This window comes from Vicugna pacos, chromosome 11, assembly GCF_048564905.1.
Source record: "Vicugna pacos chromosome 11, VicPac4, whole genome shotgun sequence".
Classification (NCBI taxonomy): Eukaryota; Metazoa; Chordata; class Mammalia; order Artiodactyla; family Camelidae; genus Vicugna; species Vicugna pacos.
This window is the reverse complement of record NC_132997.1, coordinates 12370151-12393698: the sequence shown is the minus strand read 5'-3', so window position 1 is coordinate 12393698 and position 23548 is coordinate 12370151. Positions and strand designations below refer to the sequence as shown.

The window sequence follows — 23548 nt, the reverse complement described above, 5'->3', positions numbered from 1 at the left end:
GACAGCCCACACTCTGTCTGTGGAGTGTGTATCTACTTTTACTTTAAACTGGAGCACCCAACCCTCACGCCTCATGGCCTTTCTCTTGCCTTCTGAAACAGCGCACTCTGTCTGTGGAGTATATATCTCTCTGAGTAAATCTACATTTACTGAATTGTGGCTCTCTCTTGGATTCGTTCCTGTGCAAACCAAGGACCCACACATCACGAGGTGCATCACAGGGACCCAAATAAGACCTGGGATACGGCCATCCTCTCCCCCACATTTTCCTGTATCATACATTCCTTCCCAAAGGATCTCACCTTGTGCACTCCAAAGTAGACAGCACTCATGTGTCCTGACCTGGATCTGCTTCTGCGTTTATCATTTCTTATGTCCACTAGAATGTCATCTTCATGAGGACAGGGATTTGGTTCTGTTCACAAAGAAGCACCAGCACATGACAGGTGCTGGAGAAGTATTAGCTGAATGAATGAGCTGTGGGAAGTCCTGGGAATTCAACCTGGAACTCCTAGCCACTTGGGCCCCAGCTGACTCCAGTTGCTTCCTGCTACTCATGGCTGACCTCTTGCCACCACTCTCTGCTCTGCCATCACCTGAGCCTGGATGAGCTGAGATGAGCACACACCACGGAGAGCATGGTGAATGGTTCACGTCGTTGCAAAACACTCGCCCTCTGACTGCCAGGGGTTACTTAGGATGGACAAACTGAAGGGAGCACCACGTGCACCGCCCTACCCTACAACTCACTTGAAGCACCAGAACTGCACACATGGGAAGCGCTGGCCCTTTCCAACCTAAGGAGAGGGACTATGGGTGAGAAGAGGGTCTCTGTCAACTAACAGTCTCTTTAAAAGCCCAGTCTTAGAAAAGCTCTTTAAAGACACTTTTGGTATCTTCCTTGTGTTTCGGTAATCCCTCTAGATTTTGTCATTTTAATCTATGCATCAGAAATACAGATGCTCTTGAAATCTCTATTGATTTTCAATGAAGAAAATCCTCAAATTCCTTCTCTGCTAGGAAAATTACTGCACTTTATATAAAAAAAAGCAGCTTCCCTTTTCAAACACCTAATTTCACAAGAATCAGTGAAGCAGGACATGAAAATCTCGCTGTGCTTTATCACCTACTGGTGGGCAGGAATGAAATGAATGAGAACTGATCTCATGAGACGGGAAGGCTGGGGCTGTCTTATTCCTGCTACAGATGGAAGGGTCCATATCTGTGAAGGGGAGGAAGGACCAAGGATGAGAAACCAACATTTACTAACCCATTTCTCTTTTTCAGAGTCTCAGACAAAACACTGTGATTTTATAAACAAAACAAGAACATCTGCACCCTTTTAAAAGCACGTTACAACTTTACTGCTACACACGGCACTCTGTCATTGACCTAAAGGCAAATGACAGACAAGAAATTTGCAGGGATCTTATTCTGTGCTCATCCCTTTTGGTCTTTGGAAACTCAGGAAGTTTGCCTCCTCTCCCTGAGTGTCGTTTTTCTCATCTTTCAAATGGGAGTGTAACAGTCATTCATTTGCTCAGTGTCCATTCGACAACAGGAGACGGCTTATGAAAACAATAATAAAAAAAAGCAAAACAGCAATTCTGATCTGTGCTTCTTCCTCCTCCTCCCTGAACATGAACTTACAGGCTAAAATGGCATCTTTCACTAAATCCCGAACGTAAGGAGCAGTTCTGATAAGGAAGTACAGGACTGCAGGTGTAACCGAGAAATGACCCAGTGAAAAAGAATGAGTTGCCAGCAAATCCTCAAAACCCGTAAGGGTGCAAACCCTGGGAGTTACAGCCATGGGTGGGAGTTCCTTAGTTCCCCATTTCACAAAGCCGAGAACTTTGCAGGGCCCATGAAAGACACAGATAGCCCAGTAAAACCACACCATGTTTTGGAGTACACCGGGGCCACATCGCTGCTGACCTGCACTGCTGTGTGTCCCAGAGCAAGAGCCCTGGGAGGGGGTGACTGTGTTTGAGGCTGGACAAGAACTTCCTGTTCTGTCTCTTTTACTCTCTCTCTTCCTGCAATAAAACAACTGGTAGGACTCTGGTGGGGACCACTGCACCCACATTCTCTGGGAAACCACACACCAGACAGCTCTAGCTGATCTGAGAGAGGACTATATATACTCCAAAGTCAGGCAGAAGGCTGCCTGTGGCCTTGGGAATCCAAACTAGCTTGTCCTGTTAATCAGGATATTACACATCTAAAGAAAGTGTGCACCAGATGAAGACGATGCCTTAGACAACATCGGTGGTTATGTCCAGCAGTGTCTAAGGACAAGTCATGCTCTGGTAGACGGGAGCATTTTGGTAGCTTTAAGAGTCTGCTACTGAAGGGCTGGGACATTTCATTGGGACTTGAAACTCCAGACCTCTTTACTCACAAAGGCAGACAAGTTAGGTGAGCCAGGTCAGCCTTTATTCCAACTTCCTAACCAAAAGTCTATGAGGTCGAAAATATATTTCTCAGACACTTCTGCAACAAGGGTTCCAGATGTGGCTTTAAAAATGCCCATCAGAGATTGAGATTTGCAAATATTAACTACTATATATAAAAATAGCTAAAAAACTAAATTTCTTCTGTATAGCACAGGAACAATATTTAATATCTTGTAATAAACTTTAGTAAAAAATATGAAAAGGAATTCGTACATATATATGTGAATATGAAGGACTGGAACATTGTGCTGTACATCAGAAATTGACACATTGTAACTGACTATACTTCAATTAAAAATATATATATATATAATGCCCATCAGCAGCATCTGAGTGTCACTGAAAGCAGAAACCCAGATGAATGGAGGCAGAGGTGGTTGGAGGAGCTACGTTATTTTGCTGGGGTGGATGCAGCCGGCATGGCAGAGATCTAGAAGGAATGCGCACAACAGCCACTCACTGATCTGAAAGTGAGTTAGTTTAACAGCTTTCTGAAATCCTCACCGCCCCTCCTGATGAGCCAAGTGTCTGGCGTTTCTCTGGAAATCACTAGGCGCAGCCTGGAACTCAAAGGTAAAAATTAAAAAGTGCAGTCAAGTAGCAAAGAGACTGGCAGGACACGCTGGACAAAAGTAGGTCAGAATCAACAAGGAATGGGGAGGGGATAGAACATGTGTTGAGGACCCTGAATTCAGGGGTGGATTGTCTATGTTGAGTACTCTGAGTCAGTATGAGTAGATGGATTGGTGTGGACTATGGACTAAAATGGTGGCCATCGTTCAGATAAGTGTGTGATTTGGAGTACATTTATTTGAGGAGGGTTTTTTTTTCCCCTTCAACATTGATCATTTCTAGGGAGCAGAAAAATACTCTGCCACACAACATCTAAGTGCAAAAGAGATGCTATGGGATGATGGTGGTATGAAAAATTTCAGTACTGCAGTTTCAAGCTTTCCTTAATGAGGTGCACAGCAGTAGGTACTTAAAATAAAATAAGGTACTTATAATAAAGACATCATCATATGTACATATCCTTTAAGATACACATATGGTGCTATAAGTGGGCCTGAAATGTGTTCTGCATTCTAAAATCCGATGAAATAAAATCAGTAGTTCAATATGCCTGTCGGCTCTAAAAACATGATGTAGCTCATGATCACAGAAAGCAAGATCAGCTAGGAAATTTGAGATTTGTCGTTTCCAGTGTCAAAGTTAATATTTTTTGCTTTAATTAAAAAGCATTTTTTTAATTAGGTCTGTCAGCATCCATTGGTATATGGGGTTCAGTAGATGTGTTCAGATGTTCCAGACAGTGAATCAGAGCAAAGGCTGAGGTTTAGACAGTAGTTAAATGCCTCACCCGTGTGATCAGCATCCACAAACTGCTATACTGAAAATCCTTAAAAGTGAGAACTTCATTAAAGAAACGATAAGTGAGGGGAAAAAATAGCTACAGACTAGTGGAAGTTTTGTAACGTGTAAAAATGACAAAAGGCTATTCATGAGCATATTTTTAAAAACCCCTACACTTTAATAAGAAAAACAACAGTCTGACAACAGGTTGTACACTGCTGTAGGAGAATCCATGCAGGTGGACTCTTATGTGAATGGGGCTGGAGCTGTAGAATTAGTTAGTCTTGCAAGTAACTCAGTTAAACACAAATGCAAATGGGATACACTTCTAGAATATCTGAGTAAATATCTTGGAAAACTTACTCCTCTATGAAGCAATGACAATGGCTTTGTAAAATTTGTCAAAATTAACCTCTGTAGAACTCTGGAAAATAAACCAACACTTCCAGCAATCCGGGGAGTCTTTATTTGAGAAAAAAAAAACCCAGCTAAATCTCCATAAAGATAGTGAGTTTTGAGGCATTGTAACTTGATCTACCCCATCCCTGTATCCTCACCTAAATGGTGGCCTTTATAAGCAATAGTCTCACAATCAAGGTAGGGGCAGAAGTTATTTAAAGTTACCCAAAAAATCCGCCCCCAGAGAGCTGTCACTATGTGACCTGTCACAAACTCATGCTGTGCAAACAGCCTGTCCCCAGAGTGTGTGTGGGAAACAATCAGCAGTGAGTATCTAACATTACAACTGCCTGAGGCAGTGGGACCAGTAGAGGCTAACTACGTGCTGACTAGGAAACTTAGAAGGCAAAATTGAGTAATGAGACGTTCTGGGGGTGAAGGTAGGGTTAAAAAGCTCCAAAAAATTCTGAGAATTGTAGAAGGCAATATACATGTGTGGCACATGGCAAGGAAAGATCTGAGAAAATCCTAAGCCTTCAACTCTGGCTGAACTTGAGATTCTGCATAAGCAAGAACTAAAGGATACGGAAGAGCTGCTGACTGCATGCCGGTGCTGAGGGCATCCCTCAGCACGTGGACACACAGCCACCTGGCAACAGCTCAAACGATTGTCTCCAGGCATTGAAAGAAATCACTGTCCAATCATTACTACAGTGATGACAACTAGGCTTTCTTCACACACACTGATCTCATGGTCATGCATGATAAAGAAAACAGACTTTACAGAATTTGTTCAGGAAAGTAACTAAATAAATAGCAGCAGCAGCAATGACAATGAAAGCAATGATAAACCCTGGAGATGAGGAAAATCAGGCTTTCAGATCTGCCACATTGTAATATTTTAAATGTCCAGCTTTCAACAGAAAATTACAAGATGTACAAAGAAACAGAAAAGTTTGGTCATAACAGACGGGGAAAAAGTAGTCAACAGAAACTCCCTGAGGTAGCCCAGACACTGGACTTACTAGACAAAGACATAAATAAGCAATTACACATATGTTCAAAATACTAACAGAAACCATGCCTAAAGGATTAAATTATGTGCTCATCTCATTGTACAGAGAATAACAATAAATAAAATTTATAATAAAAACCAACTAGAAATTCTAGAGATACAAATATAATGACTAAAATAAAAACTTCAATAAGTGGTTTCTCTGTAGATATGAACTTGTTGAAGAAAAAGTCAGTTAAATTAAAACTACTGAGATTTCCCTGTCTGTGGAACAGAAAGAAAAAGGAATGAAAAAAAAATGAACACTGTGTCAGAGATAGGTGGGACACCATCAACAATACCAATACACACATAATGGGAGCGCCAGAAGGAGGGAGAGAATAAAGGGGCAGAAAGAATATATAAAGAAATAATGGCTGAAAACTTTCCAAATTTGATGAAAATATTAATTTGTACATCCCAGCAGCTCAACAAACTCCATGTGGTATAAACTTAGAGACATCTAAAATAGGCACATCAGATTCAGTGTGTCAAAAGACAAGAATAAAGTATCTTGACAGCCGAAAGAGAAAAGTGGCTCAACGTATAGAAAGGCTCCTCAGTAAGACAGTTGATTTCTCATCAAAAACCATGGAGACCAGAAGGCAGTGGATGGTATCGTCAAAGAGATAAAAGGAAAAGACTGTCACCAAGTATTTTATAGCCAGCAAAATGATTCTTTAAAAAAATTAAAGTAGAAATTAAGACACTCCTACAAAAACAAAATCTGAAAGAATCCATTGCTAGCAGGCCTGCCCTACAAGAAATACTAAGGATAGTCCAGCAGGTGTAAATGAAAGGACACTCGCCTGAAAAATAAAGAGCACTACTACATGAGTAAAAAAATAAAACAGTATAAATCGAGTATTACATGTAAATGTTTTGTTCTATTTGATGTAAAGGACAACTGCATAAAACAATACTTATGAAACTGTGTAGATGAGCTTATAAATGCATAAAGGTGCAATTTGTATGACAGTGACAGCATGAGGAGGGGGAGGGAAAAGACTGATACCAAAGCAAAGTTTTTGTGTACTGTTGAAATTAAGTTGGTATTCATGTGAACTAGATTGCTTTAAAACAAGATGTTAATTATAATCTCCAGGGCAATGGAAGAGAAGGAGGAGGAGGAAGAGTAGGAAGAGGAGAAGAAAAAGATAAAATAAACAAATTAAAATGGCACACTTGAAAATGCTTACTTTGTACAAAAATGTGTAGTAATTGAGGAATGGGAAAAAAAGACATATAGAAAGTAGACAGCAGTTGTAACTTCAATCTGATAAGAAATTACATTGATGTAAATGAATTAAACATTCTAATCAAAATACTAAAGGCAGAAATAAATGGAATAGACAATAGATGAACAACAGAGAATAATCAACAAAAGGAATAGTTGGTTCTTTGAAAAGATCAATAAAATTGACAAATTTTATCTAGTACTAAAAGAAAAGAAGATTCAAATTACTAAAATGAGAAATGAAAGGAAGGATGTCACTACTGCCCTTACAAAGATAACAAGGAATATAAGGGAATACCATGGATAATTATATAGCCAATAAATGAGATAATGTAAATGAAATGGATAAATTCCTAGAAGGACATAAATGACTGAAGCTAATTCAAGGAGAAATAGAAAACTCAAATAATCCTACAGTAAGTAGTGACTGAAATAGCAATCCAAAACATTCACACAAAGAAATGCTAGGCCCGTATGGCTTTGCTGGTGAATTCCATCAACTACTTAAAGAAAAAACAAAAACAAAAACAAACAAAAAATGCTTCACAAATTCGTCTGAAAATAAAGAGGTGGGCACACTTCCCAATTCATTCAATGAGACTAGTATCACACTGATACGAAAACCAGACAAAGGCATCACAAGAAAACTAAAGACTATCTCTTATGAATATAAATGCAAAAATCCTCAACAGAATAGAAGCAAATCCAAAACAGTAACATATAAAATAGACCACCATTAAGTGGGATGTATCCAGGTATGCAAAGGCAGTACAACATACAAAAGTCTATTCATGTAATACACCATATTAATAGAATAATGGATAAAAACTAGGAATAGAAGAGAACTTCCTCAACCTGACAGAGAACATCTATGAAAAACCTGAAGCAAAGATCATACATAATGCAGAAGCACTGAATTATTCCCTCCCAAAATCAACATTGTACTAGAAGTTCTAGTCAAACCAATCAAAGAAAATAAAGCCTCTAGATTAGAAAGAAAGAAATAAAACTGTTTTGATTCCAGATGACATGATATTATATATTGAAATCACAAGGAATCCACAAAGGAAAAATAGAAAAGAAAAAAAATCCTCTTAGAATTAATAACCCAGTCTGACAAAAATTTTAAGACACAAATGAATATATAAAAAGTAATTACATTTCTATTCAACAGCAGTGAATAATCTAAAAATAAAATGAAGGAAACCTTTTCATTTACTATAGCATCAAAAAGAATAAAATAATTAGTAATATTAAGAAAAATATGTGGAATACTGAGAAAAATATCTGAAACTTGTATATTGAAAACTAAAATACTAGTGATAGAAGTTAAAAATGACCTAAAATAAATGGAAAGCTCTTCCATGTTCATGGATCAGAAGTCTTATTATTTTTAGGATGGCCATTGTCCTCAAAATGACCTATACATTCAATGCAGCTCTGGCTTTTTGGCAGAAATGAACAAGCTGATCCTAAAACTAATATGGAAATGCAAGATACCCAAAATAGTCAAAACAATCTTGAAAAAGAACAAAGTTTTGAAATTTCCAAATTCAAAACTCACTAACAAAACTGTGATCCATACAGTGTGGTACTTGCAGAAAGGACAGAAAAATAGATTGAGAGAAAAGAACTAAGAGACCATAAACAAAGGCTTACACGCAGCCATTTAATTTTTGACAAAGGTGCCATGACAATCCAATGGGGAAAAGTAATCTTTACAAAAATGATGTTGGGACACCTGTACATACACCTGGAAAGAAAGAAAACTGAACTTTTATCTTAACACCATTTATGGAAATTAACTCAAAATAAATCACAGACCTGAAACTATAAAACATATAGAAAATGAACAATGAGAAAATCTTCAGGACTTTGGATTATAAATACTTGTAATATATGACACCAAAAGCACAAACAACAAAAGAAAAAAAATCAAGTAAACTGGACTTCAGTAAAATTAAAAACTTCTGTGCTTCAAAGGACTTCATCAAGAAAGTAAGAAGACAATCCACAGGATGGATGAAAATATTTCCAAAATTTTCCCTGATAAGGGACTTTTATCCAGAATAGACAAAGAAGACTTAAAACATGACAATACAAAGACAAATATAATTAAAATGGGCAAAGAATTTAAATAGATGTTTCTCCAAAGAAGACATACGAATGGGAACTAAGCACATAAAAAGATGTTCAACATCAGTAGGCATTAGGGAAACAGAAATCAAAATCACAATGACATACCACTTCATACCAACTAGGATGACAAATATATATGATATATGATATATAAATATGAATCTATAAACCCAGTAATAAAAAGTGTAGATGAGGATGTGGAGAAACTGGACTCCTCATACATTACTTCTGGAAATATACAATGCTTCAGTCACTTTAAAAGCTATATTAGCAATTCCTCAAAATGTTAAAAGTAGAATACATCCCAGCAATTCCATTTTTTGATATATCCTGAAGAGAAGTGGAAATATGTGTTCACACAAAAACTTGTCCATGAGCATTTACAGCAGAATTATTCATCATCAACTGATGGATGGATAAGCAATGTGGTGTATTTATAACTATGGCATATTATTTGAATACAAAAAGGAATTTGGATATTGATATATGCTACACGATGGATGAGCCTTGACAATGTCACACTACATGAAAGACATTAATCAAAAAAGGCAGCATACTGTATGGTTCTACTTATATGAAATGCCTAGAACAGGCAAACCCTTAGAGGCAGAAAGTAGAGTGGTGGCTGTTGAGGGCTAAGGGAAAGGAAGGTTAGGGACTGACTTACTAAAGGGTACTGGTTCCTTTTGGGGGTGATGGCTACACAACCCTGAAATGTACATAAAACCCTAATGCACACTTTCAAAGGCTGCATTTTATGGTATGTGAATTATATCTCCATAAACCTGTTATTCTTGAAGCTTAGCCCACCTATGGAGCAACTTACACAGCACTGACTGTGGCATCCGGACGGGGAGTGACCCACCTGTCCACCGCGAAGGAGAGCAGCACCTGACCCAGTGTTGGAGGGGTGCAATCTTCTTGCCAATGGACACTGTGAGCAGCACAGACCAGGGGGCCAACAGAGCAAGCTGAGTTCATGAAACAGGGCGAAGACACAAAGACCTCTCAATAAAACCATTAAGAGCGTTCAGTCTCTAGGAGAACACATCTTTGTTTTTAAAATCTTTTTATACCTGTTTTATTTTCTATGAGCTTTTTAATCTTTACTTTTTAAACAGTTCTATATGTTTACAATTCTCATTTCATTTTTAATTCTCTTGGATTTGATCTGTTATTGATTATTCACAGGTTTTAAATACTGTGTTTTGATTTCTTTCTTCTTTTTGTTAAGGTTTTAAAAAGACATCTCAACTCGATTCCTATTCTTCTTCAACTTGCTCTTCTATTATTGATTATACACTGTCTTCAAACCTTCTTTTCCTCCATTCTTTTAAAATTCTATTTCTCTCTCTCATTTTTAAGTTTTATTCCAGCATAGGCCTTAGATAGATAAAAAAATAAACCCCTTTAAGGGCCACAATAGATAACTGATACTCCTTAAGCCACAGTGCCAGAGAGATATGAGCAGTTGAAGAAGCAGAGGAAGTATTCCCAATTAAAAGAGAAAGAGAAATCCCCTGAAAGGACCATCAATGAAATAGATATTAATGGCCTATTAGATCAAGATTTCTAAAAAGAAGTGATTGAATTACTGAAGGAATTAAAAGAGATAGTGTTTAGAGACATAAAATATGTCAAAAACAAAATAGTAGCTATAAAGAAGAGCCAAGTAGAATTGGTAAACTCATTGGCTGAAATGAGATCTGACCTAAAGGCAGTACAACGCAAGCTAGATAATGCAGAGGAACGAATAAGTGACCTAGAAGACAGGACAACAGAAAGCACACAATCAGAACAGTTGAGAGAAAAAAATAAAAAACAATAAAAACAATATAAGGAATCTATTTGATAATATAAAGCATGCCAATCTATGCATCATAAGAGTTCCAGAAGGGGAAGAAAGAACAAAGGGGATGGAGAAGGTATTTAAAGAAATTATAACTGAAAAATTCCCAAACATAAAGAAAGAATCAGACACCCAAGTACAGGAGGCTCAGAGGTTCCCAAACAGGAAGAGCCTAAAGAGACTCACACCAAGACATAACAAAATCAAGATGGCCAGACTGAAGGATAAAGAAATGATCCTAAAGGCAGCAAGAGAAAAACAAAGAGTGAGTTACAAGAGATGGCTCTCAGCTGATTTCTCTACAGAAACACTACAGACCAGAAGGGAGTGGAAATATATATTCAAATTCCTGAATGAAAAAACAGATGCAGCCTAGGATACTTTCTGCAGCAAGGCTATCCTTTAGAACAGAGGGAGAGGTAATGAATTTCACAGAGAAGAAAAACTGAAAGACTTTAGCAACACTAAACCCATGCTAAAGGAAATATTGTAAGGTACACTCTAAATAAAAAAGAAGCAGGATGATACAGAAATGAGAGCTTATAACTGGAAAGGTGATAACTACCATGAATTACAAATAGAATAAACATGAAATTGTAAAAGAAGACATCTAAATCATTGAGTGGGAGAGGGAAGCAATTAAATATAGAGTATTTTTTCTTTCTTCTATTTTCTTAAATTTTTTGTTCTCGGTAGGATGGGTTTGAGATTGCATTACTATCTGTTTAGTACACACAGTTACAGTAATTGGTTAACAGACTTACAAAAAAGTATAACCATAAGCCAAAAACTTACAAGTGAGTAACAAAAACTAAATACAATCCAAGATAACACAAAGGAAAATTACCATACCACAAAAGGAAGAAGAAAGGAACAAAGAAGAAATATGAAATCAACTGCAAATATAAGTTCAAATAGCAATAAACACTCATTTATCATTAATTACTCTAAATGATAATGGACTAAATGCTCCAGTCAAAAGACAGAGTGGCAGACTGGATAATAAAGCAAGAAACTTCAATAAACTGCATACAAGAGACACACTTTAGGGAGAAGGACACATATAGATTGAGAGTGAATGGACGGAAAAGGATATTCCATGCAAATGGAAACTCCAAAAAAGCAGGTGTAGCAGTTCTGATTTCAGACAAAATAGACTTTAAAACAAGGGCCATAAAGAAAGATAAATAAAGGCATTTTATAATGATTAAAGGAGCAATACAAGATGAGGATATTACAATCATTAATATATATGCATCCAACATGAGCACCTAAGTACATAAAACAACTACTAACAGAGATAAACGGGGATATTGATGGGAATACAATCATTGTCAGAAGTTTTAACACCACATTAACATCACTAGACAGATCTTCCACACAAAAAATAAATACGGCAACAGAGAAATTAAATGATACAATAGAAAAATTAGATTTAGTGGATATTTTCAGAGCATTACAACCCCCCAAAATAGGATATATATTCTTTTCAAGTGTGCGTGGAACATTTTCTAGGATTCATCATGTACTTGGTCACAAAAGAAGCCTCAAAAAGTTTAAGAAGATAGAAATTATCTCAAGCATCCTTACTGACCACAATGCCATTGAAACTAGAAATCAAATTCAGAAAAACAAAGCATGAAAAAAGGAAAGCATAGAGATTATACAACATGCTATTAAAAAAAATGGGTCAATGATGAAATCAAAGATGAAAGTAAGGAATACCTTGAGACAAATGAAAATGAAAAAATCCACAAAAAACTTATGGGACAAAGCAAAAGCAGTGCTAAGAGGAAAGTTTAGAGTGATACAGGCCTTCCTCAAAAAAGAAGAACAATATCAAAAAAAACAATCTAACCCACCAGTTAAAAGAACTAGAAACTGAAGAGTAAAAACACCCAAAAGTCAGCAGAAGGAAGCAAATAATTAAGATCTGGGAGGAAATAAATAAAATAGAGATTAAAAGAAATAGAGAAAATAATCAATCAAACCAAAAGCAATTTTTTGAAAGAGTAAATAAAATCGAGAACCTCTGGCCAAACTCACAAAGAAGAAAAAAGAGAGAGCACAAATTTGCAAAATAAGAAAGGAAAATGGAGAAATTACAACAAATAACATAGAAATATAGAATATCATATGAGAATATCATGAAAAACTACATAAAAAAAGGGATAACCTAGAGGAGATGGACAAGTTTCTGGAAACACACAGTCCACTAAAACTGAATCAAGAAGAAACTGACCACTTGAACAAACCGATCACTAGGAATGAAATCGAATTAACAATAAAAAAAAATCCCTACAAATAAAATCCAGAACTGGACAGCTTCACCAGGGAATTGTACCACACATAAAAAGAAGTACTCATACCAGTCCTTCTCAAACTCTTCCAGAAGATTGAAAAGAAGGAATATTCCCAAACTCATTCTATGAAGCCACAAACACCCTGATACCAAAACCAGGCAAAGACACCACCAAAAAAGAGAATTACAGACCAATATCACTGATGAACACAGATGCAAAAGAGTCCTTACCAAAATACTAGCAAATAGAATTCTACAGCACATAAAAAAGATTATACAACATGCTCAAATTGGGTTCATCTCAGGGACACAAAGGTGGTTCAACATATGCAAATCAATCAATGTAATACTTCACATCAACAAGAGAAAGTACTAAAACCACATGATCATCTCAATAGATGCATAAAAGCTTTTGATAAAATTCAACACCCATTTATGATAAAAATTCTCACCAAAGTGGGTATTGAGGGAACATAACTCAACATCATGAAAGCTATATAAGACAAACCTACAGCCAGCATAGCACTAAACGGTGAAAACCTCAAAAGCTTCTCACTAAATTCTGGGACAAGACAAGGATGCCACTATCACCACTCCTATTCAACATAGTCTTGGAAGTCCTGACCATAGCAATCAGGCAAGTAAGAGAAGTAAAAGGGGTCTAAATTGGAAAAGAAGAGGTAAAAGTGTCACTACATGCAGATGACACGACACTATATATAGAAAACCCTAAAAGGTCCACACCAAAACTACTAGAGCTGATCGAAGTATTTAGCAAGGTAGCAGGTTACAAGATTAATGTTCAAAAATCAGTTGCATTTCTTTACACTAATGATGAATCAACAGAAAAAGGAAGTAAAGAAATAAAACACTTTAGAATAGCACCCAAAGTAATAAAATTTCTAGGAATAAATCTAACCACAGAGGTGAGAGAATTATACACAGAAAACTATAAACCATTGGTGAAGGTAATTGAAGAAGACTTTAAAAAATGGAAAGGTATCCCATGCTCTTGGATTGCAAGAATCAATATTGTTAAAATGGTCACACTGCCCAGGGCAATATACAGATTTAATGCAATCCCTGTAAAATTACCCAAGACATATTTCATAGAACTAGAACAAATCACAATAAAATTTATATGGAACCATCAAAGACATAGAAATTCCAGGGTATTACTGAAGAAAAAAAAGAAAGAGCCTGGAGGAATAACGCTCCCAGACTTCAGACAATACTATAGAGTTACAGTCATCAAGACAGCATGCTATTGGTACAAAAACATACATATAGACCAATGGAACAGAATAGAGAGCCCAGAAATGAACCCACAAACTTTTGGTCAACTAATCTTCGACAAAGGAGGCAAGAATATACAATGGAATAAAGACAGTCTCTTCAGCAAGATAAACATAAGACAAGATACAGTAAACCTCCTAGAAGAAAATACAGGCAAAATATCTGACATACATCTCAGAAATGTTCCCTTAGGGCAGTCTACCCAAGCAATAGAAATAAAAGCAAGAATAAACAAATGGGACCTAAAGAAACTTACAAGCTTCTGCACAGCAAAGGACACCATAAGTAAAAAAAAAAGACAACCTACAGAATGGGAGAATATTTTTGCAAATGAAACTGACAAACTTGATCTCCAGAATATATAAGCAGCTCAAATGACTTAATAAGAAACAACCAAATAACCTAAACCAAAAATGGGCAGAAGACCTAAACAAGCAATTCTCCAAGGAAGACATACAAATGATCAATGGGCACATGAAAAAATGCTCAGTGTCACTAATTATCAGAGAAATGCAAATCAAAACTACAATGAGGTATCACCTCAAACCAGTCATAATGGCCATCATTCAAAAATCCACAAATCACAAATGCTAGAGAGGCTGTGGAGAAAGGGGAACCTCCTACACTTCTGGTGGGAATGCAGTTTGGTGCAGCCACTGTGGAAACAGTATTGAGTTCCCTCAAATGTCTAGGAATAGACTTGCCATATGACCCAGGAATCCTGCTCCTGGGCATGTATCCTGAAGGAACCCTACTTCAGGATGACACCTGCATCCCAATATTCATAGCAGCACTATTTACAGTAGCCAAGACATGGATACAGCCTAAATGTCCATCAGCGGATGACTGGCTAAAGAAGTGGTATATTTATACAATGGAATACTACTCGGCCATAAAAACTGACAATATAGGGCCATTTGCAGCAACATGGATGCTCCTGGAGAATGTCATTCTAAGTTAAGTAAGCACGGTAACAAGGAATAAAGACAAGTTACCCACATGTACAGCTATTTTGATTAAAATATCCACACAGAAAGCAAGTCACCCCCACGACTGCTGCCAGGAGGAGCATCTGAGTGTAATAGCCCAGCCAAGCAAAGTAGATTCCGAACTTCTCTCCTTAGAATTTCCTGCAGAAAGACAGAAGGAAGTTTCAGAAGACACAAATAATCACTCTGTAGCTTCATCCTCATGTTAATTTATTTTTTCTTTTTTGGGGGGCATAATTAGGTTTATTTATTTGTTTTTAAATGGAGGCATTGGGGATTGAACCCAGGACCTCATGCATGCTAGACATGCACTCTACCACTGAGCTATACGTCCCTCCATCATATTAATTTCTGATTCTAAATCAAGGGGGCCTTAAGTTTAAACCTCCGACTCAATTCACTCTTAAAACATATGCGTTTTCATAGCAGCCCCCAAATTCTACCGTGAAATAAGAAGTGTTTTATGTATCATAGAAATACAGATCACTGGCTCACCTGCTGAAGAGAGATAAATGAGAACAGAGCAAAGGAGGGGACGAGGCTGACTCCAGAGCAGATGCAGGGGATCATCACCACTCACTGGACAGTCTGGCACATTCAACAAATCCCCCCCAAAATCATTCTTAACAGGCTTGACACAAGTGGACATCAACAACTGGCTCAGTCATCTGCTCCTGCCTTATCTCGGGAAAGTCCCTGGAGCAAATGCATCGTAAACCACAGATAATAAGGAAATGGCTGATAATGATAACAACTGGGAGTGCAATGTCTGTCTGACAAAATATTTATAAAACTCATTGTGGGAATGGGAGAGGGCAGGAGGGATGTGACTGAGGAAGGCACTGCCCTGTATTCTTTGTATCTAGCACGTCTTTTGTTCCTAGGTTTTAAAACCTCTTCTCAGTTAATCTGGAGTAGATGGAACAGGCCAGGGAGGCAAGATTAGAAGAAAGGAGGCAGGGCATGAAGTGGTGCCAGGCTGATCCTAAAAGGGAGACCGACACAGACAGGCAGACACAGAGAGTTTAGGGATGAGGTGGAACAATGAGACGGCGGCTCAGGTGTTTCTTGCTTTTGCTGATAATTCCCTCAACTGGCTCACTGCTGACTCGGCAGTGCTGGGTAAAACCTGTGGATTTCCTCAGCTCTGAGTTCTCTCTGAGGCTTCCGGCTCAGTCTGGAGCTGAGATGAGTTCCGTGGGCTTAGCCTAAGGGGGACTCAGCTCTGAGAATAGCCTGGAATCCTGGAAAACTTCACGCAGGAATCCCTTGGGCTGGACCAGCACTCACAGGGCTGCTGTGAGACCAGCTCCATCATCAGAGACATGGGCGTGGACCATTCCATGGGGAAAAGGGCTGAGCCCGATGCCAAATCAGATAGGAGCGACAAAGTGTGTTCATTCTCATGTGACTGGGCTTTGTGGCCTGGATCACGGGTGGCAGGCTCAGGATGGTGTCTGGCAGAGAAAACCCTGGCAATGGGTTTGAGATGTCTTGGACTCTTTCTTGTTAAGCTTTTTGTAATACATTCTTATCAACTATCCATCCTGAAAATGCCAAATTCAAAACTGAGAGAATGTTAGAATTTGCCTGCTCTAACTGCCCAATGGTAAACACACCCTGCTACAGTTACAGAGCTGGTCAGGCAGCCTCTGCCTGGATATTTACAGTGACGGGGAGTTCATTACTTCCAAAGGTTACAAGTCGGCAGGAAGGTCAGACAGAATTTTTGAACCTTAAACAGTTGTCTGCCTCCTAGTCCTTGCTGAAAGGCAAAGAATAATGAGGATCCCTTCAAATGTAGTTTTGCTGATTGTTATCTCTCTCTGTCAAAAGCACCCCAATTCTTAACATAAATTTTTCAAAATTCAGCTTTGATTTCTTTTTAGCAAAGTAATGCCATACATTTAATAAAGAGTCAAACAGTTCTCGAACACCGATTGTAAAAAGGAGCAGTTCCCAACAACTGCCCCATTTCCTGGCCAGAAAAAACCACGTTCAGCTCCTACTGCTGACTCTTGGAATACTTACTCCCTTTCTCTGACTAATATCCTTGTAACACAGCCTACTGACTTTTTCAGCTTTATGTATCACCTATTTAACTTTCTATTTTGGAAAATGAGGATTCAGATCTCTTTCAAACCCCATCTCATCTACATACCCAAATCTTTTTTCTTCCAACCTTTTCATACAATTACATTATAATTTTCATCAGTTCAGTATCCTTGCTTTACATTATTATTACTCTGTACAGACTATTCAAAGCTGTAGCAATTTGTGCTAGTCTTACCTTTTCTTCCCTACTTTGTTTTCCTGGAGTTAATAATTGTCTTGGTGGTTCATAGCTTAGATTTCTGTGCACTTAACAATTCAACCTCAGACCTTCTCTTAATGAACAACTTTCACAATACTTTCCAATACATTGTCTACAAATTTCATCTCCTTGAATAAATCTCTTCAGATCTCCTTCCACATGGATTAACGACATGCTAGTCTTGTCACAGAGCTCAAGGGGCCACTAGTGGGAAGTAACAAGGGAATACATGGACCAGGAGCAGGGAAAAGATCAACATAATTGCCTTAGCAATGCATACTTAAAATAGTGGGAAAATTGTTTTCTTTACAAACACAAACACACACACAAACCCCAAAAGCCCATAAAGAATGATTAAAGAGCGGTCAAACCCATTGCCCTGCCTTCAAATTCTGTATAACATAAAACAAAAATAACAGAAGGAAGATATCATATAAATATGAATCTCAAGGGGGATTGGGTACACTCAGTGGCAGAGTGTGTGCTCAGCATGCATAAGGTCCTAGATTCAATCTTCAGTACCTCCATTAGAAAAAAAAATTAAAAAGAAAAAAAATTATCAATTTTAAATATTTACATATTAACAAATATCCTCCTTTAAAACTGTGTTCTAAAGGATAACCCGGGTTAAGGAGAAAGTGCCTCTTCGTGACTGATCCTGCTGATAATTGAGGGAGGAAATTAGAGTATGACCACATGAAATAAAATTCCTTATGAAATAATGATCCTGGGTGACAATCATTTTTGGCTGCTGTCATCACAAAAAAGAGAGTCAACTGTAATATTATGTACCTTATGACAGGAGTACAAAACTTCACATAACAAATATTTTTGCATAAAGCTGAACCTCAATCAGACCAAGCTTTTAGGGGAGGATTAAATCACTTAGCTAAAGCCAATACATAGGATGGAGAAACAAGTCTAACACCATAGGGGAGAATGAAATCAGCCAAACAGGAAACAGAGAAACCCCTCAGCAATTTCAAGGAAAATGAGAAACAGGAAAATTATAGATTAGAACGCACTTGAGAGATATGCTAGCTGCAATGCCTGAATCTTGTCTGGATCTTGATTTCAACCCCAAAACTACTTAAAAGTGTATTCTTGTGACAAGCAGGGAATTATTTTGTAACCCTAAAAAAAAGGAATATTCCAATTTTATTTGAAAGAGACCTTGTCATTTCACTAATGAAAGGTTAAGCTATGTAGGATTGTCTTCAAAATGACCCCGTAGTGGGGAAAGGGAGGAGATGGAGATGAAAGATGCAACAACAGTGACTCTGAGTTTATAATTCTGGAGCTGGGTGACTGATACAGGCAGGCTGGCTGTACTGTTCTCTCTATTTCTGTACATGTTTGAATCTTTCCATAAAATGTGAAACAACAAATAGACTTCAGTGTTTTTAAACCCTCACTATGAAGGTTAAGAGGTTTGCCCAAGTAGGTGGGCAACTGCATGGGGCACTGAGAAAAGAAAGAACAGACACCTGGCTCCAGACCGACCTGGGGCTACCTTGACCCTCCTCTTCTCCTAACCATCCACAGCCAGCCCATAACTGAATCCTGTCAGCCCCACTCCCCAAACGCATTCCTCATTGGCTCCCACCATCTCTCATCTGGCCCAATCCAAGAGCCTCCTACCTGGCATCCCTGCTTCCTGGGTCCCTGCCATACATTCTCCACATTATCTTTGCAAAATGTGAGTGAGAGAAAATTACTTTAGTGCTTAAGCTATCATGACTGCTTCTCAGTGCGCTTAGAGTCTACACTCCTTTCCGCGCTCCTGATGCCCTTCTAAACCTCGCGTCTCATCACTCTCACCAGCGCTGGCTCCAGTATCTCCTCAAACCTGCTGAGCACATTTGTGCCTCAGGGCCAATGGACAAGCTGCCTCTATTCCATGGGTGACTTTTCCCAGATCTTCAAATTCCAGCCGCCTTATCGCCATCTCAGCTCACATGTAACCTACTCAAAGATAGCTTTCTTAACTCACTTCCCCCCAAGTCTCCCATCTCAACACTGTGTTATTTCTTCATTTCAATCTGACATTGTTTCCTTATTTGCCCGATTATTTTTGTTTTCTCGGTTGTCCTTGGCCTCCATCCCCCCAGCAGCCTTGCCCAAACAGCATAAGCTCCCGGGGAGCAGCCGGCACTGGTGCTCTGAGAAGACACATGCTGAGAGCGACATTACAATCACGTGGTGTAGTGAAACGGTGTCGAACAGCAGATACAGAAAAGCAGTGAGAATTTCTCTCTTATTTTATAATTTAAATGAAATATAACATTTACTCCTATTTAATGAAGAATTTGGTAGGTCTTTTTTCCCAGTTCCTAGGCAGCAACCGCTAAAGCCTCGAAATTTCCCAAGATAGGAGTGTCTTTGCTATTCATGGTGGAACCTTGGATGGCTTGTGTTCATGAGATGACTCAGGATGGGGAGTGGCCAGCCAGAGACACCAACCATGTGATTAGAAGAGTGGGGCTTTAAGCTTTGTGACAAGTGAGTGGCCACCAGGAGAGGAAGGGGCTCAAAGTTTAGGACTAAGGAAAGGTTTGACTTACAGTTAGGGTTTGGGTTAGCCATGTAGGTAATGACCCAATAAATCATGGCTTTGAAATAAAGCCTGCAGTAAAAACTTGGGGCAACGAAGCTCAGAGCTCCTGTGAGCTTCCTGGTTGTTAACACTCTTGGAGGACTGTCACACTCACATGCCATGAGGACAACCCTGAGCCCTTCCCACTGGAGTGCTCTCCACAACAGCTCACCTGATGAGACCTAAGGGCTGCTGCTTGTCTGTGCTTCGAGGAGGAGCCCATTCCCTGTACAGAAGGCCCTGATCGCTGGGGCAGCTGACGTCCTCTGACGGAGGCTGAAGTGGCACTGGGAATCAGAAGCAAACAGGTGAGTGTCACTGTCACAAAATGCTCACATGTTCTGTTGATAAAATTTGGTTCTAACACTTCGTGGTCATTTGTAAATAAGGGGCCCTCACTTGCCAGGAGGGATGGCGGTACCATATAATTTTTCATAATTCTCACCCAGGATTAATATTAACCCCTTGAGGGTCATTTGCAAACGTGATTGGAAAGGAACGCTTGGATGTCACAGTCCTGGGACCACCGTGGGTACCTGGTGAGAGTCTTGCAGATGCTTAATGTACTACAACCGGGCTAGTCTTCCACAGCAAAAATCTAGGCCACCCAAGTGCCCAAACTGCTGCAGTGGAGGGACACCTGATGGTCCAGCCCCCTCTTTGGGCACCCAGAGGAACCTGGACTCTGGCAGGTTAGGAGCAGGGTCAATTCTAAAACCCAGGCATTTTTGTCCCCACAATTCAGTAGTTATTCGGTGACAGCACATGGAATATAAACAACAAAGTAACTTCACATGATGTTATATATTTAGCTTACTCAAGAAACAAAGTTTAAATCCAGTCATTCTCCTTCCCACCTGACCTACTTTCCTTTCTCTTGTACTAGCACCAGATTATTACCCACCCAGCCTTAACATGGGTCCTGACTCCACTTACCTCCCTCCCAAACACCACATGAGATGATTCCTCAGCCTGGATGTGGGACCAGCAATTACAAGAAGCTTTAGTGGAAAAGAACTGGTTATGCACAGATGCCAACTAAACACTGTAGAATCCTGGTGTCCCGCATTAGTAATCATGACAGCTGTTTGCAAGTGTCCCCAAAGTTCATTTAAGACTCTCACTGCTAATTATGCTGGAACATAAATATGAAACATGTGGACTGCTGGGCTGGACTGCTAAGCTGGGTCTCTAATCCAGGAAGCTCAGTGTCTGCTCCCTGCACCCAGCTCCCTGTTCTGTTCATGCATGTGCATCAAGAAGCTGTTTAGTGTCCATTTTAATATCTTAAACAGTGCATTTCAATATTATCTTCATCCATATATACGTGTACCACACAGTAGTAATGATCAATCTTAGTATTTGCTTTCTTTGGTCTTAGAGAGTCAGATAAACAGATAGCAAAGATAACAAAGTCATAGAGGGCTATAATATAGTATTTCCTTTATTTCAATGACAGGATTTATTTAAAGAGCTTAGATATAACATCCTTGCATTTATGGCATCATTAAGCGTCTGAAGCTGTTACATTATAAAAACTTCATTTCTAGCGAGATGTTATCAGTTAGAGAAGCGCTCCTAAATTTGAGGGGTTGCTGTCATCTCAGACGGAGTCCCTAAAAAATGTCAGCAATCTGCAGTATTGCCATCATGACAAGAACCCAGACAGATGAAATTTGGAAAGCCTTGTGGCTTTCTAGTGCACAGACAGAAAATGGTATTTCAGAGGGAAAAGCCTGAATTACAGAAAGTGATAAATGAAATGGTCTAACATGCATTTCCCTTTCAAAGAACTAATACGTCTTTGGTCGATAATAACATCTGTCAGAAATTATGAAAAGAGCTGACAGATGCATAGTACTTAATATAAGCCAGGGCTGTTGTATCACTGACACAGATTCATTAATCCCCATAGCATCTCTACGAGGTTGGTACTACAATTATCCCCATTTTATTGGTGAGGAACTTGATAGACACAGAGGGTAAATGACATTTACAAGGTCGACAGCGGGAAACCAACACAGGTGTTCCAGCTTGAGTCTACGCTCTTGGCCACTTCTCTTTTTTTTTTTTTGGTGGTGGGGAGATAATAAGGTAATTCTGGTGGGGGGTGGGGAGGTAATTAGGGTTATATGTCTATTTTAGAGGACGTGATGGGGGCTGAACCCAGGACCTTATGCTTGCTAAGCATGCGCCCCATCACTTGAGCTGTGCCCTCCCCTCTAGAGTCTATGCTCTTAGGTTCTAATCCTCACTGTCCCACATGGTAACTGTGGGGGAAGTACAGTTCATTCATTCGCTCGTTAAACTCAGCCTTCCCGGTGCCTGAGATTCAGCAGTGAACAAGACAACATGCTTCCTGCCTTAAATGAGCTTGTCGCCTCCTGATATATTATCTTCATTTTACCCAGGAAGAAACAAGGTCAAGAAGATTAGCCTTTTCCTCTTAACACCGGAGGATACATGAGGTGCTTTATTTCAATTCTGCCATTTGACTTACACCATGGGGAGGGAAAGCTGCCTTGCAAATCCTGGAGCTCACAAACCTGTTAATCCTGAATTTTTTTTAACACTGTCTCTTACTTGATACTTGATCTGAGAAAGGATGAAGCAAACCTAAAAATGTTCTAAGAGAGCTTGTGGTTTATACAAGGTAACTAACCAGCCACTGTTTACTATCCTAACAGGAATCTGTAGGCATATTTCTTTTCTTTCTCTTTTTTCCTTTTTATGGGCAGCTTTTAAAAACCAAATCAAACCAACCAAACCAAATCACTGATAATTCAACAGCAGGTTCTAAATCACCCCCAAGACAGCAGCTAAACTCGGTTTAGACTTACAATGCGGTTTCTGGTGGTTGGATTGGAGAATGTATCTCTATGCTGAATATAAAAGTCATTGACGGAGCTCTTCTCAAATAGGGCAAAGAAAAGCTCTTGTTCCGGTTGTTGATACTTTCATCCATTTGGAGGACTTTCATAAAACATCTGAAGTTATCAAAGGCTGAGGACCGGGTTTTCAGATCATTGGGCTTCAGAGGCAATATTATGTGCAGTATCTCAGCTTATGTACAGAACACCTCCCACAGGGGATGTACTTTTGCAAATACAAGCTTGTCATCCAAAACCTATATTGGGAGAATGAAAACACAAACCGGGAAAGTATTTTCACATTTTTAGTACACAGATTTTTCTTACGTTGCTGGTAGTTAAAGCACTTGTGCAAACACACACATATGTCACACTGGTAAAAGTGAAGATATAATAAAAATAGATTTGCAATCCATCATACATTTTTGCCTTAAAGATAATTTCTTTGTTGAAATTACTGAAAAGTTATTTAAAATCCTTACAGTTCCTTCATAAAATAACCAATGTTTTAGATGAAGAAAAGCAAACTTGTTAATTTTTAGTCCAAATTAGTAACTAAAAATAGAAACACCAAAATATTCTTTGCAGTGGTATTGTAATGACAATTTTTTAAATTTCTGAAACCTAGAACTATTTACATATCTGTTCAATATAGTGTTAAACAGCAATTAAAAGGGATTTAAAAGATTTA

At 38.8% G+C, this 23548-nt stretch overlaps 1 long non-coding RNA gene across 1 annotated transcript in view; it reads right to left on the bottom strand.

Moving 5' to 3' along the window:
• Positions 1-23051, bottom strand: part of LOC140699644 (uncharacterized) — a 28582-nt gene extending 5531 nt beyond the window's left edge. Inside the window, exons 1-3 of the long non-coding RNA XR_012077886.1 lie at positions 22828-23051; positions 20160-20274; positions 15088-15218 (exon numbers count right to left, since the gene is read on the bottom strand). This is a non-coding gene — a long non-coding RNA (uncharacterized lncRNA). The remainder of the gene's footprint in view (positions 1-15087; positions 15219-20159; positions 20275-22827) is intronic.
• Positions 23052-23548: the final 497 nt, after the last annotated feature.